Here is a 22,716-nt window from a genome sequence, read left to right as displayed (position 1 = left end):
AAGGACTCCCTTTCAACAGCTGTCAATACCAGGTCCACCAAATGATCTTCTTCTCTTCATAAGGCAGAGTCACTCTGCAAAGAAATTGTGGCATGGTTGTGTTTCTCACACAAGGGACAGAGACTGCAGAGAATGATTGTCAGTGATTTGATAACATGTGCTCAATGCAACTCTCTTTTCAATCATCTCTGACAAATGAAAAGAGCACCTATGAATCTGGATCTTGTTACTCATTTGCTATAGCAGACTCATAAGCAACTCCACAAGAGGCTGTATTGCATTGTTTAACACAGATGGGTCTGTATGGATCAAACCTAAGTTTTCAGGGTATAGAAATTCACCACTCGATAATACCACTGATAGTGAGAACATGATTGCAGTGATGTCAGTGGAGTCACACTAGGTTATAACTGGACTAATGGGAATGAAAACCCATCCCATGAGTAAAGATAAAAAGATATATAGTATTAAATAAAAATAGACAGTCAGAATAACTATCTCAGCCTTGGGTAATAGGTTGGGTAATAGCCTTTACTATTACTTTTACTCATGGGAAATTTTACACGGCGAGGAGAGGCTAAATTTCATGTGGAAGAATCAATTCTTGGGACAAAGGAAAATGATAAAGATAAAAGCAATGAGAAATATGGCTGAAGGTATCAGAGAGAAACAATTACTTTTCAGACTAACCATCCCCTTTTTAAATTGCCAGTGGCACTCTGTTGCAAAAAATAGAGTGTTTCTAAAATCAACATATTAGGCATTTTGGGTCCCAATTTTTGGGAGTCCCTGAGAAAAGGAGGAAACTTTTGTATCATTCTTCATTAATTCTGCACTTCCTTAAGTGCTTTGGGAATTATCTGTTAAATCAGGAATGCAGTGAAGAAAAACTGAAAGAATGTGTGTAAGTACATAAAGTTGGCTCCATGTCAGCAAAACCTGGAATGTGATAAGGAAAGCTTTGTGCAAGGAGAAGGTATTTTACGATGCTGCAATTATTGGTTCAATAATCAATTGTCAGGAGTTTCAAGCTGCAATGAAAGCTATCGCTTGCCAAAGCAAACACTGAAAAAAAAAACCCACCCAAAAAAAAAGGAATAAGGTCTTGAACACGGCTGCACTGATAAGTTACCATTACCTGTAGTCATATTCATGAACCAACGGTCTGCTACAGTTTGCAGAGCCCAACAATGTTATGGAAACAAAATGACATGGTCTCACAACACTGAGTTTGCCGCTGCCACCTCAGTTTCCAAAAATCCTATCCATTCCCATTCATTCCCATAAAGCCAAAGCCCTCGTCATGCTCTCTCCCCTCTTCTGACAGAAAACAAAATGTTGCTGATCTCTGCCCTACCAGGGAGGACTGAAATCATAACAGCTGGAAGTACAAACTGGGCAGGAATCTTTATTTCTCTGTGTTCCAGCTTATTAAGGTTTTTTTTCTTTTCTTTCTATTTGACTTCAAAGTATGAAAAACGTCGAGGGACAAATGCATGCAAATTCATTGCCACTATCCACAATCTACCTTCCCATTTGGCTTGCACTTCATAAAGCTTTTCAACCATATGTACACAAAGGGGACTGAATCCATACAGTCCAAAGCCTTATGAAGTTACTTTGACCAAGTATTCTCTGTCAGAATTTACTTTGCACTGGTGTAACTGGCAAGACCAACGAACGACAAAGATTTCCTCCATCCATAGGCCACATTAATCCAGTCTGCATCTACTTTTAGCAATTCAAGTTAGGGAAACCCTTTGGTGGATCGAATATTTTCAGCTTGATCTTGTCTTATTTTGGTTGCAGTTTGAGGGAATGAATAAATGAGCAACTCCAACCAAGGCCCAGTAGTTTTAAGAAGCTGGCACCCACTTCTGCCTCCAGACCTGTCCACAATTTTACTCACAGCCATTCCCAGGTGCTTATGTCTCAGTGATCCTTGTTTTAACTTTGATGTTATTATAAATAGTTACACTGAGAGATACGTAGGTGGTAAGGACTGATGCTAGGAGCAGATCAGAGGCTTGAATTGCATTTCAGCCACTCAAAGAGAGAACGTAGTTTTCCCTTTTCCTTACTTCTTCTTTTGGCTGGTAATAAGGTCAACAGATTTGTTTCTTATTCTTCTTAAACCGAAACACATCTCTATATGATGTGAAAGCAGTGTTGTGGGCTGGGCCCAGTCAGAAAACTAAGAGTGGACCTTAGGCTGCAAAAAGCAAATCTGGTGCATAATAGGACCCAAGTGTCTGTACTGAGGTTTCTCTGAATTAGCAACAGATAACAAATTTCAGATTAAATAAATGCTGTGTGTTCATATCCATGTTTTCTCCACTCTAAAACCCTCAAAAGCAGAAAAGAACCATGTTTTACTTCCAGAGTTGACCATTTTTAGAAGATTTATTTCACTTTTTTATCTATTCATAAATTCCAGTTCAATTTAGATCCAGCAGCAGAAATGAGTCTCTGCTGCTTCACATTCTCTATCTCTTGTCATATCTGTGGTATATAGGGGTGTAAACTGCTATCAAATTGTAAGAGATTTGCATTAATTTTTGTACAGATGTAGATTACTGAAAAAGGTGAAGAATGGCAAACAATCCAGATGATTATAAGAAAACTAGCTTTCTTACATGTTCAGTTTCATTAATTCAGATTTTGGACATGTGAGTACCCCTAATCAAGCTCTTGATAAAAAGAAAAAGAAAAAGGAAAAGAAAAAGAAAAAGAAAAGGAAAAAGAAAAAGAAAAAGAAAAGGAAAAAGAAAAAGAAAAAGAGAAAGAAAAAAAAAAAGAAAAAGAAAAACCTGAATGATTTTGGAAATCAGAGCTCTGCTCAGGAAATGCAATTGTCACTATTTTAAAAATATACAGAGGACAAAGAAGACCAATGCTATCTACATGGGAGATTGTAAGAATGAGGTGCTGAATATAAAAATATATGCGTATTGTGTACTCAGAAGTCATACAGATAAGTGGGACCACTAGCCAGACCCTTCATGTAACATGAAGTGTAGAATGTGGCTGAGTTAATTCCAGCTTGAATGAAAATATGTACTAAAACCACTAAAAAGCAAAATATATTTTGTGTCTAGAGAATCATTATATTCCTCCTCAAGTTCTTCCCTTCACAGTAAATAATACATAGCTTGCTTCAGGTCTTTTTGCCTAGCTTCAGCTTCCTGACATTTCTGTCTGATGCATCTTTGTCACACACATTACGAAGACCCCTCTGCCAGTGAATTTCTATCGCCTCTGTAAGTAGTCAAAATGATCCTTAACTAGTGCTTTGAGGAGGTAAACAACTGGAGCTTTTCTTCTTGTTCACTGTGTGATGTTACCAAGCATTTAATCATTCTCATGTCTGTTTTCTAAATTTTCTCTAGTTTATCAACATCCTTCCTCTACCATGGTTACCAAACTAAAGAAGCATTTCAACAGCAGTTAACCCATACCGAACACTGAGGTGATTTCACTTTGCCTACATGAGATGTCACTGTTCATGTACATGAGTAAGGGTTCATATTAACCCTTTGGCCACAGTGTTAAACTAAAACCTTCATTTTTTACTTAATTATCCATTGTGCCAGAGAAGTGCTTTGCAGTATTGGAGTGTCTGGATAGACTAGCCCCAATGGCAAGTATGCCTTGCTTTTTCTTTTCTTTGATATATGAGTTTATGTTTCACTACATTAAAGAAGAGATTACTTGTCTGTGCATAGCCTACTAAGGTATTTAAATTTCCACCAGTATCTCCTACTCTTTCATCACTAACTCCCCCAAAGTTTTATATCACCTGCAAACCATTGGCAATGACCATATTTTTTATCCCAGGCCACTGATAAACATGGACAGCAACATAAGTCCTGGAAATAGTGTCTCATAATCTTGTAAAATGTTACTTGGAAAGACACATAAGAAAGTAAAAATATCAGTAATAACTTATGGAGAGAGACTTACATACTGTACCAGATCAATTCCATTTACAAATAAAACTTAAGTCAGAAATAGCCCTTCTTATACAGATAGGGATTAGTTAATCTGTTTTATGAAGGTTAAAAACCATTTTGAATTAATGTGTTAGGGTTATTAAGGGTCAGTTGACACCTGCAGATAACTAAAGACAAGTAACAGGAATACTGAAACCATTATACACTTACTCATCTCACAGAGGGGTCTTTAACCTCCTAGTTTTCTTCTAACATAGTTTGATTACTAAAGCAGTTTTCCTGTCATCATAAGTCCTTGGCAATACTGGATACTGTGACAACTCTAAAAACTACACCCTTTACTGTAAAACATTTTTGTAGAATTTCTTTTCTTTTTTTTTTTTTTTTTTTTGGTTGAAATATACTCCGTGTCCTCCTGCAAAATATTATTTGCCAGTTCCTCCGTCTTTATCTCTGACTTTCAGTCACTGTTTCTCAAGTGGGAAATAATATGCCTTGGAGTTATTAATAATCATATGGAACTTTTTCAAAGAGTAGTTGGGGTGTGAAGAATATATACCAAGGACATCCATGTCATTCCAATACCTTCCTACCTAGATGTTAGCTATCTTATCAGTCATTAAGTATTTCTAATTAGGAACATCAAGGTACAGAGCCAATAATGAGACATGACAGGGAGCTACCGATATTCCAATTTTGCCCCAAAGAGACTTTGAAAACCTAGAATTTGACAGGGATTTCCTTACAAACTGTGACTCTGCCTTATTTTGCAAATAAGAAAAAAAACCTACAGCATATGGTCCTACCTGCCTGTCCTACATTAATACTGAGAATATAAACCGACCTGAATTGCTGGTAAGAGCCTAATTAGCGTGGCTACAGGGTGAGCACTCCCTGCAACATAATAATTTATTAGCTAAAAATCCCTGGGCCTTGGCCAATGTAAGTGTCCTGCTAAGGAGATCTGAAGAAGAAAGGAACCTTACCCGCAGGATTTTCTGACTCTTACTACGGCGGGTTTTGACAAGGAACCTTCTCTCACCATGTCCACCCTAAGCTGAATTGGAGGAGGAAAAAAGGGATTTGGTACCTGTTGGGCTGTGGTGGTTACTTTAATTTCTATTTGCAAGCAGCTCCCTGGTGACCACAAGGTAATAGTCCCCATCAAGAGCTCCTGCACTGTCCTTTATCAAAGAGAAAAGCAGCATCTGCTTTGGATAAGCTCACGAAATAGATGCTTTAACTGCACAGATACTGAAAAATATTTTGGCATGTTTGCCTCAGGGGATTTTCGTAATCTGTCTTCATTGTGTCTCCCAGCGCAGCTTGTAAGAAAAGATGGAGGTTGCTCGTGTTAATCTTTTTTAAAAACGTTTTCCTGTTCTTTTCCTCTTCTCTGGATGGCTCCCCAAAAGGATGTCTAAACTAACAGTAACTGTTATGAGCAGGGTTTGAAAATACTCGGGTTTTATTGACTTATTTTGGGATCCTGCTTTCCTCACGCTTCCCTGTGTTTTGGTTTGAAGAGCTGATCTTCTTTTCATATGAATGAATCTAAGCCGTCCTGTACGGACCTTTTATATGTTACCCAATTTGTGTGGCTTTAGTACTTCAGTTCCTCTGACCAATCTGAAACTTTTAGACTTGGGGAGTCTTTCTCCACCTCCCAGCCACATACTACTCCCAACACCTTCATTCAGAAAGACAAAAAAGCAGCCTGGGAATGAGTGGTATTTGAGCAAACAGTTGAGATAACTGTATGCTTTGATTTTGTCCTTCACACGGTCTTTTTGTCAAACCAATGAGGCTAAATTAAAGCAACAAAGAGACATGCTTTCATTGCGGATCTTTTCTCTATTTACACTCTAACTAGCCAGTTTCATTTGGCATTTTTTGTCTCTCCCCCAGTTTTCAGGTGTTAGAAAAAGCTGAGTCATTGCTGATAAAACAAGTTAACCAAATCGTTACCACCTATCAACATCCTATATGAGGAGACTATATCTAAACTGATTTAATGGGATAGGTACCTGACACTCTGCTAATGTTGGATCTGAGATAGTTTTGAAACATTTCTCTTTCAAGACTATACTTGGGATGAGAAGGTGGAAAATCCAATAGCCAAAGGCAGTAGCTAGGGTGATTTTGTACCCAGGTCTGATTTGCTTTTGTTCCCTTCTTAATCTCCTTTTTTTCTCTTTCCTAGAAGACAGGACACTCTCCAGCCAAGAAAGGGCCCACCCAAATATATTGGAGCATAGGTCACGCTCATGCTCTGAAATGATCAATCTCTGATGAAAATGGGATCTATGCATGTATCGTTGGGATGATCCAGGATTCAGCTCTTTTGTCACAATGTAGAATTCAGCTCATTTCTAAATCTGACATTTGGGATGATATAGATTTGGGAATGCATCTGTATTGAACGCAGCGCGTTATAGACAGTGCTGGACCCTGAGAGCTCCTGACAGCTGAATGGCTAATCTTTTCCAAGTGGAAGGAACAATTCTGTGCCTCACACAGAACAATGGATTTGTAATTGAGGAGATATGACAAACTTAGAAAGGATTTTGTGCACATGTTTGAAAAACCTGACATTTTTACAATCTGGCCTGGAATCATCTTCTGGGATAGCATTGAAGAGATCAAAGTAAACACATGTAGAAACCTAATAAAACCAAATGCCCCAAAAGATAGGTCAAGTAGCTTTCCACTTCCCAGCTTGACTGCAAATGTGATTCCCATTCAATAATTTTGTATGAAGAATGATGGACTGAATTTCTGTAGCCTAAAGTGAGTGCTGTCAGGACACCGCAGTGATATATTAAAGGAACAGAGAATCAGAGACGAGCTGCCAGGACACCAAAATGATTTGGCTGAGAAAAAATAACTAGGAAGATATTAGAAGATCTTTTCTGTGTACAGAAGTCCCCATGTCCTCTCCTTTAATTTACTTATTAAGGCCAAAATTTCTCTTCAATGACTAATTAGTGTAACCACAACTGTATGTAGTTTAATCAGGACATTTAGACTTGCATTATATTTATGATTCAAACTTCAGGTTCATCCAGTGCTAAAGGCCCAGGAACTGGGAAAAGAGGGCTGGGGAACGTGTCATTTAATGAAGCAACAGGAAGAAATATCTCTACGATGATCAAGAAATAGTGATAGAAAATGGATCGGCTATCTTGCCCTCTGGGACATGATCTGCAGGCTGGGGGTTGTTCGGCTCCTGCCCAAGCTGTCTAGCACATTTGCTGTAAAAACAAGTTTCAGCTAATGGAGCATGCCCTCGCGGTCAAGGAGAGAGCAAAGTGCATCGTGTTGCATCTCCCGGTGGAATTAGGCTTCGGAGAGTCGGAGACCAACCGCCGCAGACAACCTGTGCTGAGAGTCCATCAGGTGTTAAATTTCAATATCAATCTGTCATTCCCCCTTGTTTTCCCTTAAAGGTTATCCCTCTGGTTGAGGCTTGTCATTCCAAAATGATACTTCCTTGAGTATTCTCAGAAAAATGACCCAAGGGCTGAAATACCTGAGAGAGCTGGAGTTGTTCAGCCTGGAGAAGAGAAGCTCTGGGGAGACCTTATTCTGGCCTTTCAGTACTTAAAGGGGGCTTATAAGAAAGATGGAGACAGATTTTTTAGCAGAGCCTGTTGTGATAGGACAAGGGGTGATGGTTTTAAACTAAAGGTGGGGAGATTAGACATGAGAAATAAATATTTTACAAGGAGGGTGGTGAGAGCCTGGCCCAGGTTGCCCAGAGAGGTGGTGGATGCCCCATCGCTGGAGACATCCCAGGCCAGGCTGGACGGGGCTCTGAGCAACCTGAGCTGGTGCAGATGTCCCTGCTCATGGCAGGGGGGGCACTGGATGAGCTTGGGAGGTCCCTTCCAGCCCAAACTATTCTATGATTCTGTGATTCTATGATTAGAGAAAAGGATAACATCTAGTCTCCTTTTGAGTAAGACCACAGCTGTGTCAAAGTTGATCATGATCAGATTTTTTTGCCTATACCATTAACAGAAGAAAGGTAACCTTGTATGGGGTGGATCAGCTTAACAACAGTTATTGTTAAAAGCCTTCCTCCAAGAAATCTACACCAGAGGTATAGAGATGAACAACATTAAACTTCCCTTGTTTGTCATCCCAGCTGTGGGAGTCTTGCAGTGAGTTACCTCCTGAGACAAGAATTGCTGGACCAGGTTCAACTCCACCATGCAAAGAAGTCTAATAAACAAAAGCATCATTTGTGGCAGTTTTCCTGGAGTTCCAGGATGACCCCCATGAAACCCCAAAGGTGAAATGATCTAAAAGAAATGGGGACCTGTTCTGAAAAAAGAAAAACAGTGTGTGACGCTAAGTGTGGCTAAAAAGCAGGACTGAAAACACCTTGTCTCCTCCTGTTATGACAGAGAAGTGGTTAATTGCCATATTTGGTGAAAAATGTATTTAAAAGCATAAAATTGGAGGTTTAATTGTATTTGGTATGTGTTACTAGCAGAGCTTCATGAAATGATCAACAATTATCTTTCTCATCCATCAAGTGCTCAGGGATCACACAAGGACAGAGAGTAGGAATATGAAATATACTGTGCCAAAAACAAAGAAGTGTTGTTTCTCTTGTAGCTTTCTTCATTTTTTCCCCCACATTTTCCATACACATCATTCAAATTAAAGGGTTTTTTCAGCATAGCTACATTCCCACTTATCTGGAAGCAATCAACCCACAAAGCCTTTTCAACATCAAACTCACTACAGGAAGGCACAAGTTTTTTAGGACACAGAGGAGTTCCATTTTAAACCAAGAACAAATTAACGCATTCCGATTTAACTTTAGCACTTTGATTAACACAAAATGAAACAAAAAATGCTGCTCATTGACATGCAAAACCATCTTTATTGTATTGCTGCTCATAAAACTTCATAGGCAATGGCACAATTGTGCCAAAACATTGAGACAAAAAAAACCCCAGCTTCATTTCAGAGATTTACACGTGTTCCTAAAAGGCTGAGATATTTCATGCCTACAACCAAACTTTAATTAGAGTTAAAATTGCATTACAGTGCATGCCATCAAAGTAGGCACGTTAGTTAGAGCTGCATATTTAACTCTTCGGTCCTCAGGTGCTCTGTACATTGGGATCACTAACATCCTGTTTAGCTAAGAAATTCATCGCTCAGTGCTTAAAACACAGCTGGAGGGAGATGCACAATATGCCATGCTGTAAATGCCAATGGGAAGATGTGGTTTCATGAATACAACTCGCACTCTTATCTGTTTACTTTCTGATTATTTCTCTTTGAGATACTCAGCCTGTTTGAAAAGGACAAACAGTAGAAAGTCCAATGCTGCAAACAGATGTGGATGCACTTAATGGTGAAATCCATTGCTTCAAGAAAGGGCCAAGATGTCTATGGTACTCTACACAAGACTGAGCATTTGGCACTTATATAAAAGGCTCAGAAGAGCAGTTATTTGCTATTTATTCTGGGGGGATACTTAGAATCATAGAATGATAGAATTCTTTCAGTCGGAAGAGACCCTGAGGATCACTAAGTCCAACCATAGCCTAACTCTAGCACTAAACCATGTCCCTAAGAACCTTGTCTAAATGCTTTTTAAACCCCTCCAGGGATGGTGACTCCACCACTGCCCTGGGCAGCCTGTTCCAGTGCCTCACAACGCTTTCCATGAAGAATTTTTTCCTAATATCCAATCTAAACCTCCCCTGGCTCAACTTGAGGCCATTTCCTCTTGTCCTATCACCTGCTACTTGGGAGAAGAGACCAACACCCCCCAGCTACAATCTCCTTTCAGCTAGTTGTAGACAATTTAGACAATGTATACATTTAGAGTGTTATCTTGAGGTCTGAGAGTGCTCAAATTCATCACTTAACAGGTACAATTTTAGTTAACAACAGGAGATCACAGCTTGAACACTAGTATTGGATGGTCCAGCCTGACCATCATAACGGAAGCACAACTCTCCTCGCCATCATCATCATCCAAAACTGCATATCTGAGAAGAGAGGCAATGTAATGGGATTGTTCCCTACCACTACCCAGTGTGTAGTCTCAACAAGCACAGGGACAAAGTCAGTGTTTGCCGGCCACTCAGGAATTCAGCTTTGTCCAGATTTTATTGCAGACCCTTCTCAGATACAGAGAGCAGGTGACATGGGTGAAGGAATAAGAAACTTCTTTAAATTCTGAGCTGGAACTCTGGAGGTGCAACTGTTTGCCACCAATTGCCCTCGCTCAAAGCAATTCATTCAGGTGCTTACGTTTAGCTGGAATGAATCGGGACTTGAGTATGCAAAGACATGGCAAAGTTTGTTACGCTCAATGTAGAAGTGACACACAGCATTTTCCCCACCGTATAATGAGGGACCTATAGCAGATATTTCGACGTGAGGGATCTGTGCCCCCAGCTTCCTCTAGCCATGTCAGATAAGCTATTAGCACTGTTTAGGTTTAAGGATCTTAAGATTACGCCAGTTAGTACTAGTCAGATAGTAATGACTGGATGCTTTGAAAACAAACCTTTATCTTCTGTATCTAAGAACAGAATAGTCTAATGGCAATTCCACAAAGTAAAATTTAGATGCTCGGACTGACCAAAAGAGCTATTTTCAAAGGTCACATACATTGTTAATGGAAAGCTGGAGTAACAGCAAGGAGAAAATTGCGAAATATCTAATATCTCAGATGGAAAACAATACCAGGTGATAGACAACAGAGACATGATCCTGATCTATAGAAGGTTTCTTTTCAAAGCTGGATGTCTACTTGCAGATATCCACTAAAAGCCCACACATTAATTACAAAGGTAAAAAGATCAGAGTTCAATTCTTTTAGTTCCTTTGTTCCAGGCATTTCATGGCTGTCAGTATGAAATCTTGTAAGAGGCCCACATTGAAGATAACCATATAAGCAGGATAACTAGGGACATAGAAAAAGAAAAAAAAAAAAGAAAAAAGAAAAATAAAAAAATAAAAGGTATACTTCCCCCACATATGGTCCTAACAGATGTGGTTTTAAATTACCATTGGGAAGTAATAATGTTTTTTGAATAGACTGAATGTTAAATAGTTGGCTCCTCCTATGTGACAGACATCAGCGCTCAGTGGTTTAAGCAGAAAACTCCCCATTTGTGTCTTTAGCTTGCATGTACTTCATTTACTTCATACTACGTGGCATGATGTCCCTCTCACCAGCAAGAGGAAAGACAAAATAGGATTAAAGGAATGAAAAAGAAATGAAAACAGGCAACATTCCCTCAGCAGACAACGTCAGGCTGCTGCATTGCTCCTTACACAACTCATGAAGCCCTGCAATGGGAACTCACTGGAGAGGATGGCAGAGGAAGAAAAACGTTAAATAATTCAAAGCCACTAACAGCAAGTCTGATGTAGATATAAAAATAGTTACAAAACGCCACTCTACATGTTTTCATTATAGGAACTTTGACTTACTTGGAAGCATCAAGAAAACCCCAAACCCATCACCCTCCCAGCCTCATACACTCAATTAGTCTGGCAGTTGAAACAACATTAATTTCCAAACCAGCCTTCAAATTTCATGGCCATTTTATGTTTCTGCACTGGGGGAGTCAGCACAGATCCACAGCAGGAGTTAAAAAGTCTGATCCAGAGCCCATTAAAACCAACAGGAGCCTTTGAATTAACAGTAATGATTCTTGGATCTGGCCCTGGTTTAGGTCAAAGTGTTGCAGTGCTTTGGGGATTCAAGCAAGAGTGGATGTGACCAGCTTTTGATATCTCCAAAAATCTCTGTCACTGGGAATGTCCACCTGCAAATGCTCAGTCGGCAAGAGCTGTGCACGTTTTTAAAAAAGGTCTTCATGAAATATTCAAGGAAACATGATGCAAGGTGAGCTACCGTATAGTCCATGTAAAGTTAACTCAAGGTATTTTCATTTGAACAGAGGGAAAGAGACAGAAACAAACAGGAGTGTTTACAGATGAAGAATATTTAACCCCACATACACACATTTGATCAGCAGCTTTGCTGGGGCTGGCTGTGGGGAAATGAAATAGTGACTGACAAATAGAAAGAAGCCTGGTTTGTTTTTTTTTTTTTTAACTTATTTCATGTGCAGAAGAGATGCTACAGAATTTTTGGCCTTCGCTGTTCTGAAAGGGGGAAAAAAATCCCAAAAGAAAAAAAAATCAAAATGTCTTTACAGCACAGAACACAGCAGAGCACCAGCTGCAGCAACCCAGCTCTAGCACTTAAAGAGCTGGCACAGATCCCTCCGTTCCTGGTATTCCCCATTTCCTCACCTCCAATGCCACCTCCTAAAAAGATCTACTTTTCTTCCCTGGTATCAGCTTCTAACATCCCCTGTTACCATCTTCTCAACTTGACACTTGCTGTCTGACAATCTCAGGAGAAGACATAAAAGGCCAAAATAAATAAATCCATAAAATTCAACGAAACATTAATTATGCAGAAGGTATAAAATAATACAAAACTAAATGATGCAGGTGTACGATAGCGTTGCTCTCCAGAGCCTCTGATCAGCAGTGTTTGGCACAGACAGCCGCAAACAGATGACATTTTAAAGCATATGGGGAGTATGCAGGGATGTAAGCAATGGTTCGTAGCTTCTATGAGTCGTTTGTGCATCCCTCCAGTCCTGAGGAATGTGGTGAACAGCACCAGCAATAATAAGCTATAAACCCCAAGCCCTAAAGCAAGTACTGTTCAGGTAGACCCAAATGCCCATCAACAAGCAGGGCTTTAAGTGACAGATAGGTAGCTTTGCCTGCTCACACTTTCTTGTGAGATAAAAACAAAAACAGGAGAGTATTGCAGGCTTCTGAATCCTAGGTGACTTTGCAGGGCATCATGAACACAACACGGATTTTAGGACAGGAAGGAGTGAAATTTAGGAGATGGACATGCAAGAGAAACATGTCAGGCTATGAGCAGATGATCTTCAAGTTGTCTCTTGGTTAAGGACTCAGATGCTCCAGCGTGGATGAAGTGAGGGGTATAGTTTGCTGTTTGAGGGAAGAGCAGGTGCTGGCTAGAAAGGAGTCTAAGAAAAAAGACTTTGCTAGATGCTGTCGACGAGAAGCAAAAAAAAAAGTTTGAGCCATAGACAACTTCACAGTCAGATGCCACAAGATAGGCAGGCTCATTGTTCTTACTTGATATTAAGCATATTTTGTTGGTTATATTGTTGTTCCTATTATCCCCAGGACAAGAATGAAAGTCGAAATGAGAACCTTTTTCATTGCAGGGCTTTCTGATTCTTTCCCAAAGCATCCAATAATTACACCATAACCTACTTTAACAATACTGAGTAACTAGCTGGGTGATAAAACCATCAGATGAAATTCATTGTCAATAAAAGCAAAGTAACGCATAAAAGGAAAACCAGCTCTAACAATACATACGCAATGTGGGCTCTAAATTAGCTGTTACCACACAAGAAGGTGGCTGGGGATTCACCATGGGATGTCCTTTGCAAATATTGGCTCTCTGTTTGTGCCACTCAAACATGCAGGGAAAATCATAGGATATGTTAGGGAAAAAATAGACAACAACAGAAGAAAAATATATCAGGACAGCGCTGTATAAGCTAATGATGCATTCCTATTTTAATGCCACATGCATTTTTGGTCAACTCATCTCCAAAATATATAGTAGAATTAACAAAGATGGAGAAAATCACTGCAAAGCTTATTGGGAACGTGCAAAGTCTTTTGCAGGAGAGATGGACTAGAGTAGGGATTTTTAGCTTACAAAAGAACAACAAAATGCGACAGGAGCAGACCTCTATTAAATCGTGATGCCTATAACCCACAAAGTAGCAGTCATCTGATGAGATTACCAAATTGTGAGTTTAAGGCAGAAAAAAAGGAAGGCTTTTTCACTCATCGCATGATTTTAAATGCTGAAACTTTTTCGTTGCGGCAGGCACAACAATATACTGGGATCAGAAACAATCCAGCAAATTGATGGAGGACAACAGCTTCAGTGCCTACTGAGCAGGATGGTCCAAAAGTTTGTCCTGAAGACAGAAGAGTGTAATGAAAAATGCAATCTGTATTTTAATATGAGTAAAAATAGGCTTCATATCAGCACAATACAACTGCTCTAAACAGTTGGTAACACAGGAAAAATCACCTGGGTCATAAGACGTGGGAGTTTCCTTTTTCCCCACCCTTTTTTTTCTTTTTTTTTTTTCCTTTCCTTTCTGTGATTTGCAGTAAAAGTTAGTGCTAAAAGAGAATGTTGTTATATTAAATGCAAATTCTCTCAGAAGGACCATGAGCCTGAAGGTGGGATACATGAGAATTTGTGTGATTGCTCTGTCAATGCAACATCTCCTGAGATTTCTTTGGCTTTAATCTCATTCTACAAATCCTGCAATGTTGTATCGCTTTGATGCGGCTTTGTGGGATTCTCATTAATTGTATTCACTTTTGTTTCCAGGAAGCTTGAGATTTCATCATCTGCTAACACATGCTGAAATGCATGTGTCAGTTTATAATAAATTTCCAATATATAAAAATATCTATAAAACACACAAACACAAAATTAGTTTGTAACAAAATCTTAAGTTATCTGTTTATTAGGGAAAGGCAAAGTTGGTAGTGCTGTCAATTATGGGAAGAGCGAGGCAGCTTTAATAATAAAATGGCATTCGCAGTTTCTCATAACTATACTAAGCAAATTGTTTGGGCTGAAAATTTCCATGCCAGCTGTCTGCCTCAGGCTGAAGTTTTTTGGAAAATTTCAGTCAAAACAGTTCAGCAGATTCTGAGAACAAGGCTAGGGAAAAATATGTTGTTTTACCCATGTTAGAAAAAATGCCTTTAGCCTTCTCTCTAAAACCTCCTCTGGGATCTCTAGGAAGATTTGAAATTTGCCTGGGAGAGGTCTGTTTTTCTTTTAATGAGTTTTGTGTGAATTCGGCCAAGTTTAGACATCTTTGATAAAAACACTGTTGCTACATGCTCCTGGGTGCATTTGCACATATTTGCCAGCTTCCATCACTTAAATTTCTACCTGTGTGGGACTAAAGAAGATGCTTTGTGCTCTGGGACTTGCCAGGTCTGCATCCGAGTATTAGAACTGAAATCGGAGCTTCTCTCCGGTGCTCGGCATCATCCCCAGCCGGCGGGAGCTGAGCGAGGTTGGGGTGGGAGACCTGCAGAGCAGGGATTAGAGGGATGAAAATGGGATTGCAGAATAGAGCTGGAAGAGGCAGGAGATGAAGAGAGGACCAGACTGAGTGAGGTGGACCCAGAGGGGTCTGTTCAGGGGAGCAGAGTATGCTATTAAAGCAAGCAATGATGATCTGTTAATTTAAGCTATAGACACATACAAGTACCCAAACGATGCAAAGTGACAAAGCTAATACCTTTTGCAGGACTTAGAAAAAAAAATCCAACAAAGGCTAGACTAACAAGCCAACAGTAATATTTCAAAGTATAAATTGAAGACCCAGAATTTAAGAAAAAACACAATGAATGTTGCCTTAATCAAGCTCCCTGTCGGCCCTCATTATGATGCAGCCATTATTCACAAGACTGTGTTTTACCCAGTCCAGCCTGGAGATGAAAAAATGAGAATGAGGAGAAGAAGATGAGGTTTACGATCCCTGTCTCACCCACTGCAGTGCTGGAAGGTTTGTAGTGATTAAGCAGAAGAAAGAGGAATGAGAACAAATATGTTTCAGATTAAGGCAGCCAAACGATGCCCAAGACTGTGGGCAATGTTGGGCAAGTCAGTTCAACCCAACATTTCGTAACTGTGTCAAATCTAAGTGTGTTGCAACCTCTGGATGATCATCTTGATAGCTCAGAGTCTGATCTGCTTACGTGTCAAACGCCCACACCAGCAGCTAAAGGCCGTGTGAACTTTACTTTTCTTTAGTGCCGTAAGTAACCCCTGATCATGGCTTTATTTGCAGGAACGCATCGTGGAATTGTTTCTTGAGTTTGCTCTGTGCTTTCTAGTACAAAAATCTGTGCCAATGCCAAAAAGCTGATCACACCTTAAACCCAACTGCACAAAGGGCAATGTTCTAGAAATAGCAGCATTTGCGTGTTCCCAGCTGATGCGATCTGTGCTGCACCAAGCCCAACCAGCCACTACTGTGGGTATCAACAAGCAGGAAGCCAGTTCCACTGTCTCTCATGCTCCATCAGTTTTTCCAACTGCTTCTGGCAATTCTTTCTGAAGGCTTTTTGACTAACCAAACTCTCCCTTCCTGTTCTTCATTACATTACATAGGTGAGGACAAAATGGTTTTCGGCACCCAAAGACATAGAGGCAGTTCAAAAGGAATTGGCAGAATGCTGAAAAATTTCCATTATCATATTCGGGAGTTCAATTCATTTATAAGATTTAATTGACCAAATGGAAGAGATGATTTGTGATTTGGTGGCTTCTGGGACTTGGTTTTCATGCGAACAGGTTGTATTTGAAGACACTCCTGCTCTGGAATGGAATTCTGGCTTCTCTTTCCCTCCATACAGCACGATATAGAAGATCAATTTTAAACATGGACCAAATATTGCCCACAAGGCACAGCCCTAGACTGAAAGTTTTAAGCATTCTTAAGATTTTCAGTGCACTTATTGGACTTCAAGGTGGAGAAGACAGACTATGAGCCCTTATTACACACATAGCACAGTGTTGAATCAAAACAGTAAAATAAGAGTTAATCCTTCTGTTTTCTAACTTTTGACTGTTCAACTGGTTGACCTCCAGAATGCTAGAAGACTCAGTGTGTGCAAACACATGAGCGGGACAGTTCTGCTCAGTGCTTAAAGAATAAACTACACTGAATAAACCGGCATCTAAAACCTTAATCACTGGACAATGAGATGTCTCCTGCTTTCACGTTTATTATTGCTGCCTGGGTAGCACATCTGCCACCGGTGCCTTAGCAGCAGTTACAGTGGTGAAGCAGGATTGTGGACTGCAGTGGTTTTCCTAGACTGTAGCAAATACTACTGCACTAAAGCCTGAGGACATATCAGTGAAATCTAATTGAATCATCCCCATTTAAACGGACTGATAAATGCGATTCAGCAAGCTCCTCCACCTAAATATGCCATCAGCAACTCCTCTCTTTCTATTTCCTCCCCCCTTTAAAAAAAAATAAGGATGTGTTGCATCCTAGAAAGAAAGTCTTACTTGGAATAGGAAATTTAACTGCCAGCCCTATTCCATTTCATGGTGCATTTTGCCAACATACTGGAAGAACATAGGTTTCTGTGTCTGCTGCTTTCATGGACATCTTTATATCCAAAAGATCACCCTGCTGATACTCAGCAGGACAATATGGGATGAAGTTTGAATCCCCCTACAGCACAAACAGCTTCGTTCACAATAATTTGGTATATAGGCATAAGGTTTTCAGTGAGTTAGGCTCAAACTTCCCTAGAAACTTGAACTTTCTGTAAGAAGTGTTTGTCGCTCCACATAGCCAAGGAAACGTGCCCTCCTACTCAGATTTCAGCTCTACCTTTAGATATATAAATTTCTAGGAAAATTATTTGACTATCAGTGCAGCAACAGTGAAATGACACAGAGGAATGCAAACTATACATTTATTCCTGAGTGAAAATATAAGTCCTATAGCCATACTACAGCACTGCTCCTCAAACTATATTGATTTAGTTAAGATATAACATTTATCTATGATTCTTTTTCCTTTTAATCTACAACAAAGAGGAAATATATATTTATAATTTTACAAGTATTTCATTACAGGAGTTTTCCTCTGAAACGTATTGGTTAGGGATCCACAAGAACCCAATTCACTGAGAAGTGGCACACGTTACTCTGTCAATGTGCCCAGCAATGCCAATCTGACAGTTCAAAGCAGAAACAGAATATTTTAGCTTTTTGTTACAATAAGTTGTGCTGATAGACCTTGTAACAGGCCAGGTAACAATCAGTCTTTAAATCTGAATTGACATTGACTTTCAGAGTTTCATCTCTTTGAATTAAATCTGAGAGAGTTTCAAGCCGCTTCACTTTTTGTTATTACAGTTACGCGTTTCTTAAACACTGAAGAGTTTGCTTTAAAAGGAAAAAAAATAAGCCTCAAGTGCCTACAGAGATAAAATAAAAGGACAAAGTGGTATCAAAGAAGATATCGAATGAGTTTTGTTTATTCATCTTTTGAAACTCTTCTTCCCCCCACCCCCGCTAAATTTTTAAAACCGCCTTGATTTGAAATCCCAGCAAGAAGTCACATATGTCATGCAACATTCATCCTGCCAAATCTCTCTCATTGTGCTATTGCCGTAGTATTTGTAACTTTTGATCTGGAAACATCAAGTTACGTAAGATCCTAGTTCTGTTCTTTGCAAGGATGTGATTCTGTCAGAAAACGAACCAGTGAAGCAGGAACTCGAACAGAACTGGAAATGACTTTCCCAGGAAAAAGACAGTTTTGCTTAAGCATCTAAGCTATTTTAAAGTGCAAGAAATCAACATTTTATTCTCCTGAGCAGAGAAATGGTAAACTACCAGGTTAAAAATAATCAGAGCGGGCTCTTAATTGCAGTAGTGTACATGTTGTAGAGGGAATGAAATAACATTTTAGTTATTATGCACTCCAGGAAACCAATCAAACAAAATGAAAGCAAAAAAATTTCTCACTTTGTAAAACAAAAGGGAACAACATTTTCTCTTGCCAACATACTATCTCCTCACCGAAACAAAAGGAAAGCATCTAATTTAAATGAGTCAAAGAAAATAATTAAGCTATGAGAACTTCAAAAAGCCACAGACTTCTCAGTGCAAATCTCACTCGTCGCCAGACCCACTGAAACCAGAGTGATGTCTCCCTTTTTCCATCTATGTAGTAAAATAAATCATGGGGGAGTGGATGGGTCTATTCCCTCGCTCCCAACCAAAACCAGAGGAGCAGTTTTACTCTCTTCTCTCCATGACTTTTCCCTATCCTTTAAAATCAGAGAAAGCAAATTCTCCCCAGAGAAGCCTTTCTAAAGCAGGACCCCTTGCTAATAAAAAAGGAAACTATGAAGTTGACTTGTGCACCCCTTTTACCTTTCCCCCCCTTCCCCTGCCAAAGACCAGCCTGAGAACTGATTTCCACACCAAAGACCCTTTTTCTCCACCAAAACATGTTTGGGTTTATTTATTTTATCACACGTGTGTACGGGAAAGGAGGGTGAAGCAAAGAGGCAGGAGTCCATGCAGAAACAAAGTGCAGTAGCAATAACTCCCTATTCTGGTGAGGTCTTTTTTTGGGGGGAAAGGGGAAAAAAACTGGAACAGGTTGTCTGCAAAGGCACCTTGTCTCCTGTCCTTGCCCCAGCTGGGGGTGCAGACCCTCTTCCCAGGGTGGTCTAGTGCAGAGCGGGGGTTCTGCTCCCTGGAGTAACATTTCCATGTACCTGGAAAACCACACACCACAACCTCACGGTCCCCTCCCCATCCCCAAACTTGCTGGAAACCAGCACAGATGCTAATTTTCCTTGCCCATGCGCTGGCTTGGGAGTCACATTCTTACGGGGTGGTGGCAGCAGGGAATCCTCATGTCCATGAAACACCCCACACCAGCAAGGACTGGTCCAGCAGTGTGGCACAGGCTGGGAGCTGGGAATTTAGCAGGGAAGGGCAGCTCGCAATGGCCACAAACCAGCAAATTCCTACAGCCTTGTAACATAGGCAGAGCCAAGCGAGCTGCTTTAAAGGTTTGTCTCACTGCAAAACAGTGCAACAGAGATGCGTCTTCCTACTTTTATGCCCCCCCACCATGCACACACCACACTAAACATGTATATATATTTATACACTCCTTGTTTTTTCCACTCAATCCTATAAAAGTGCTACAGGCTGAGACACCAAGTGGGAGGCGCCTGGCTCTGAAGAGGCCAATGAAATAAATTAAATACAAATCACTGGCTCAGCCCCAGCGAAGCGGGGAGACGATGTCAGGCTTTCCGATGGCCGATACTCTGCCCTTGCCGGACCCAGCGGGGCTGCTGGCGTAGTATGGGCGTAAATGGTAAACCTTGTGTATTGTGGGCACATATGGCACACATGCTGGGAGCAGAGAACTTTCCGTAGGAGAGGAGGGGCCACCCTACTAGTAAGCAATTTTATTAGGGTCAGCGAAGCAGAAAGAAATTGGGTTGGGATAGGCTGGGAGCTGCCAAATTCCCCTGCCCAACTCCTGCGCACCAGAGCAGGGAGCAGCACATGAAAAACTCGCCAGGCTCCAGCAGAAGTTTACCTATAAAAAAACCCACATAACTTCCAACTTCAAAGCTTTGCTCTCATTTTCTCATTTTCTGTCCCTCCCTTCACACGGGAGTTTTCTAATAAATAAATAAATAGATAAGCTACAAATCCAAGATGAGACGTAACTGCAAAAAGTTAAGGAGGAGGATGGGGTGGTGGTGCAGAGGTTATTTTATAGTTTGATTCTGGGTTTTTGTGTTTTTTTGTTTTTAATCATAAAGAATTGAACTTTCTTGGAACAGCCATCAGCAAATGCATTCAAAACAAGGAAAGGTCTTGCCAATCTACTCGATTAGTATTTAGCTAGCTCTGTTTTGGCTGGGTGAAAAATGTATTGCAGACTGTGTATCCCATAAGACAAGAAATACTGTGGCATAAATATGAATCTTTTTTTCAAGTCATGTGCTTACATGGTTGTAACTACTGCAAATTTCTAAGCATGGTCATTGTAAGAAAAAGTAAATACATACTGCCTCATTAAGACTTCAAGTTTTTAATTAATATTATTATTTAAAAATTTGTCAGTCCTTAATGACTACTTATTTCAAAGTAAAAAAACCCCAGATATTTTAGACCAAGAAAAAAAGAATATATTTCTAGCCAACATAACTACAGAGATATAAGTGCCCTTTGGTATCAGTCTGGTTTTTATGTTCACCAGCCAAAATTTGTATTTCAAAATGCAAATTGCTGAGAATGTGAGCACGAGTATGAACCACTGCATTTCTTCCAGGCACTCTAGCATCTTTTCTCAAACGCCACACACTGTTTGGGGGGAGCTTTTAGTACTGGCAGGGCATGGCTTGAAGCAGGGCTTTAACATTTAATGCCTGAGAAACAGAATTACGGAATTGTCACTCAAGTTGCAGTCGAGCGTATTTTCCTTGGTTTTTTTTTTTTTGTTTGTTTGTTTTTTTTTCTCGGAGGCAAACCCACCCTTCAGTGGAAAATGGGAGACCCCTTCTCCATCCCCATCCCTGACTCTATGGCAGATCCGAATGTAAACATACACACACACACTCCCACCACGCACCACCCTGCAGCAGGACATGGGGACGGGGCGGAGGGTTCAGACAGAGCAAAAGGAGCTTTTGTGCAGCTCAGAAATACCCAGGCACTTCTTTTATTTTCTTCTTTCTTTCTCCTCTGCTCCCCCCCCACCCCGCTTTTACTATTACATAAATAACACCGATTGATCTTTAAGCTGCATCCTTGCTCCAGTGCCTCCAAATCTGCGCTTCTGCCTCCCTCCTCCCTCCTCAGTACAGCCGCACCGCTCAGGGTGCAGAGGAAAGGTTTGGGGGGTGGAAGGGGGGGGTCAGATGAGAGAAGCCACCCCAAACATATCCTGGAGCAAGGTCTTGCCAGGCTGAGGGTGGCTGGTCCCCACCGCCCCAGGCAGGAGCCTCCAGCAGCATCTTTGCCTCCTGCTGAATTGCTGCAAACTGTGTGCGGAGGGAGCAGCAGGGCTGGGATGCGAAGGGGGGAAAAACGAGCTGGGCAAAGGGAGGGATGGTGGGGAGGAAAAAAGACAGGGATTCCGGGAGCTTCTCCGCAACCCCAACCCGTGTGCCTGTCTGCTTGGTGGGAAGAGGAAAGGGGGGAAGGGAAAACTGGAAGGAGGCGATCGCAGAAATGCACTTTTCAGAGCAAAACGCAAAGCTTACCATGTCTGCAGGCTTCCCCCACCGAAATGCCACTTATGTGTCCAGCGATCCCAAAGTGGGCAACTACAGCCAGGCACCGGAGCTCATCTCAGCAGTCAGCTCGGCAACACACCGCCGCCACCCCCCCAAAAAAAAATCAAAATCAAAATAAATAATTTTTTTTTTTTTTTTTTTAAAAAAAAAAGACCGGTCCAGCTTCTTTCCTGGCAGGAATCGTCCCTGGTAGGACTGCCCAAAATAAGCAGCTGCAATCCAAAGGCTTTATTTAAAGCTTCCCCCCTCCTCCTCCTCCTCTCCTTGCCTCGCTCTCTCTCTCCCTCTCTCTGTTACACACAGAGAGAAAGAGAGACACACACAGGTTACATGAATGGGAGGCAGGAGCCGCCGCTCCCGGGCTGGGAATGACAGGCGCACATGCGGCCGGCTGCTGGGCACCGCCGGTGGTTCAGCTAGGCTGGGCACGGCTCCACTAAGCTCGGCTCGGCTCGGCTGGGCACGGCTCCACTAAACTCGGCTCCGCTGGGCATGGCTGCGCTAGGCTTGGCTCGGCTAGGCACGGGAATGGCTCGGGCGTGGGCATGGAGGACAGCATGAGGAGGGGATGGGCATGGCATGGAGATGGGCATTGGGTGGGAAGGGGACTGGGGTGACACAGGCATGGGGAGGAGGTGGGCATCGGCATGAGATGGGCACGGGCATGGACAGGGGCATGGTGTGGTCATGGCATAGGCATGGGGCAGGGGGAACATAGGTATGGGCACAAGCATGGACATGGGCATGGCATGGGCATGGAGCAGGGGTAGACATAGACATGGGCACGGCA

General features: G+C 41.2%; 1 protein-coding gene across 1 annotated transcript in view; it reads right to left on the bottom strand.

Moving 5' to 3' along the window:
* Window positions 1-21,979, bottom strand: part of TENM4 (teneurin transmembrane protein 4) — a 627,658-nt gene extending 605,679 nt beyond the window's left edge. The window contains exon 1 of the mRNA XM_065629610.1: window positions 21,894-21,979. The gene's annotated coding sequence lies outside the window, so the exon portion shown is untranslated. The remainder of the gene's footprint in view (window positions 1-21,893) is intronic.
* Between the last annotated feature and the right edge of the window lie 737 nt (window positions 21,980-22,716).

The sequence above is a fragment of the Caloenas nicobarica genome, chromosome 1 (genome assembly GCF_036013445.1).
Source record: "Caloenas nicobarica isolate bCalNic1 chromosome 1, bCalNic1.hap1, whole genome shotgun sequence".
Lineage (NCBI taxonomy): Eukaryota > Metazoa > Chordata > Aves > Columbiformes > Columbidae > Caloenas > Caloenas nicobarica.
This window is presented reverse-complemented; position numbering and strand designations above follow the sequence as displayed.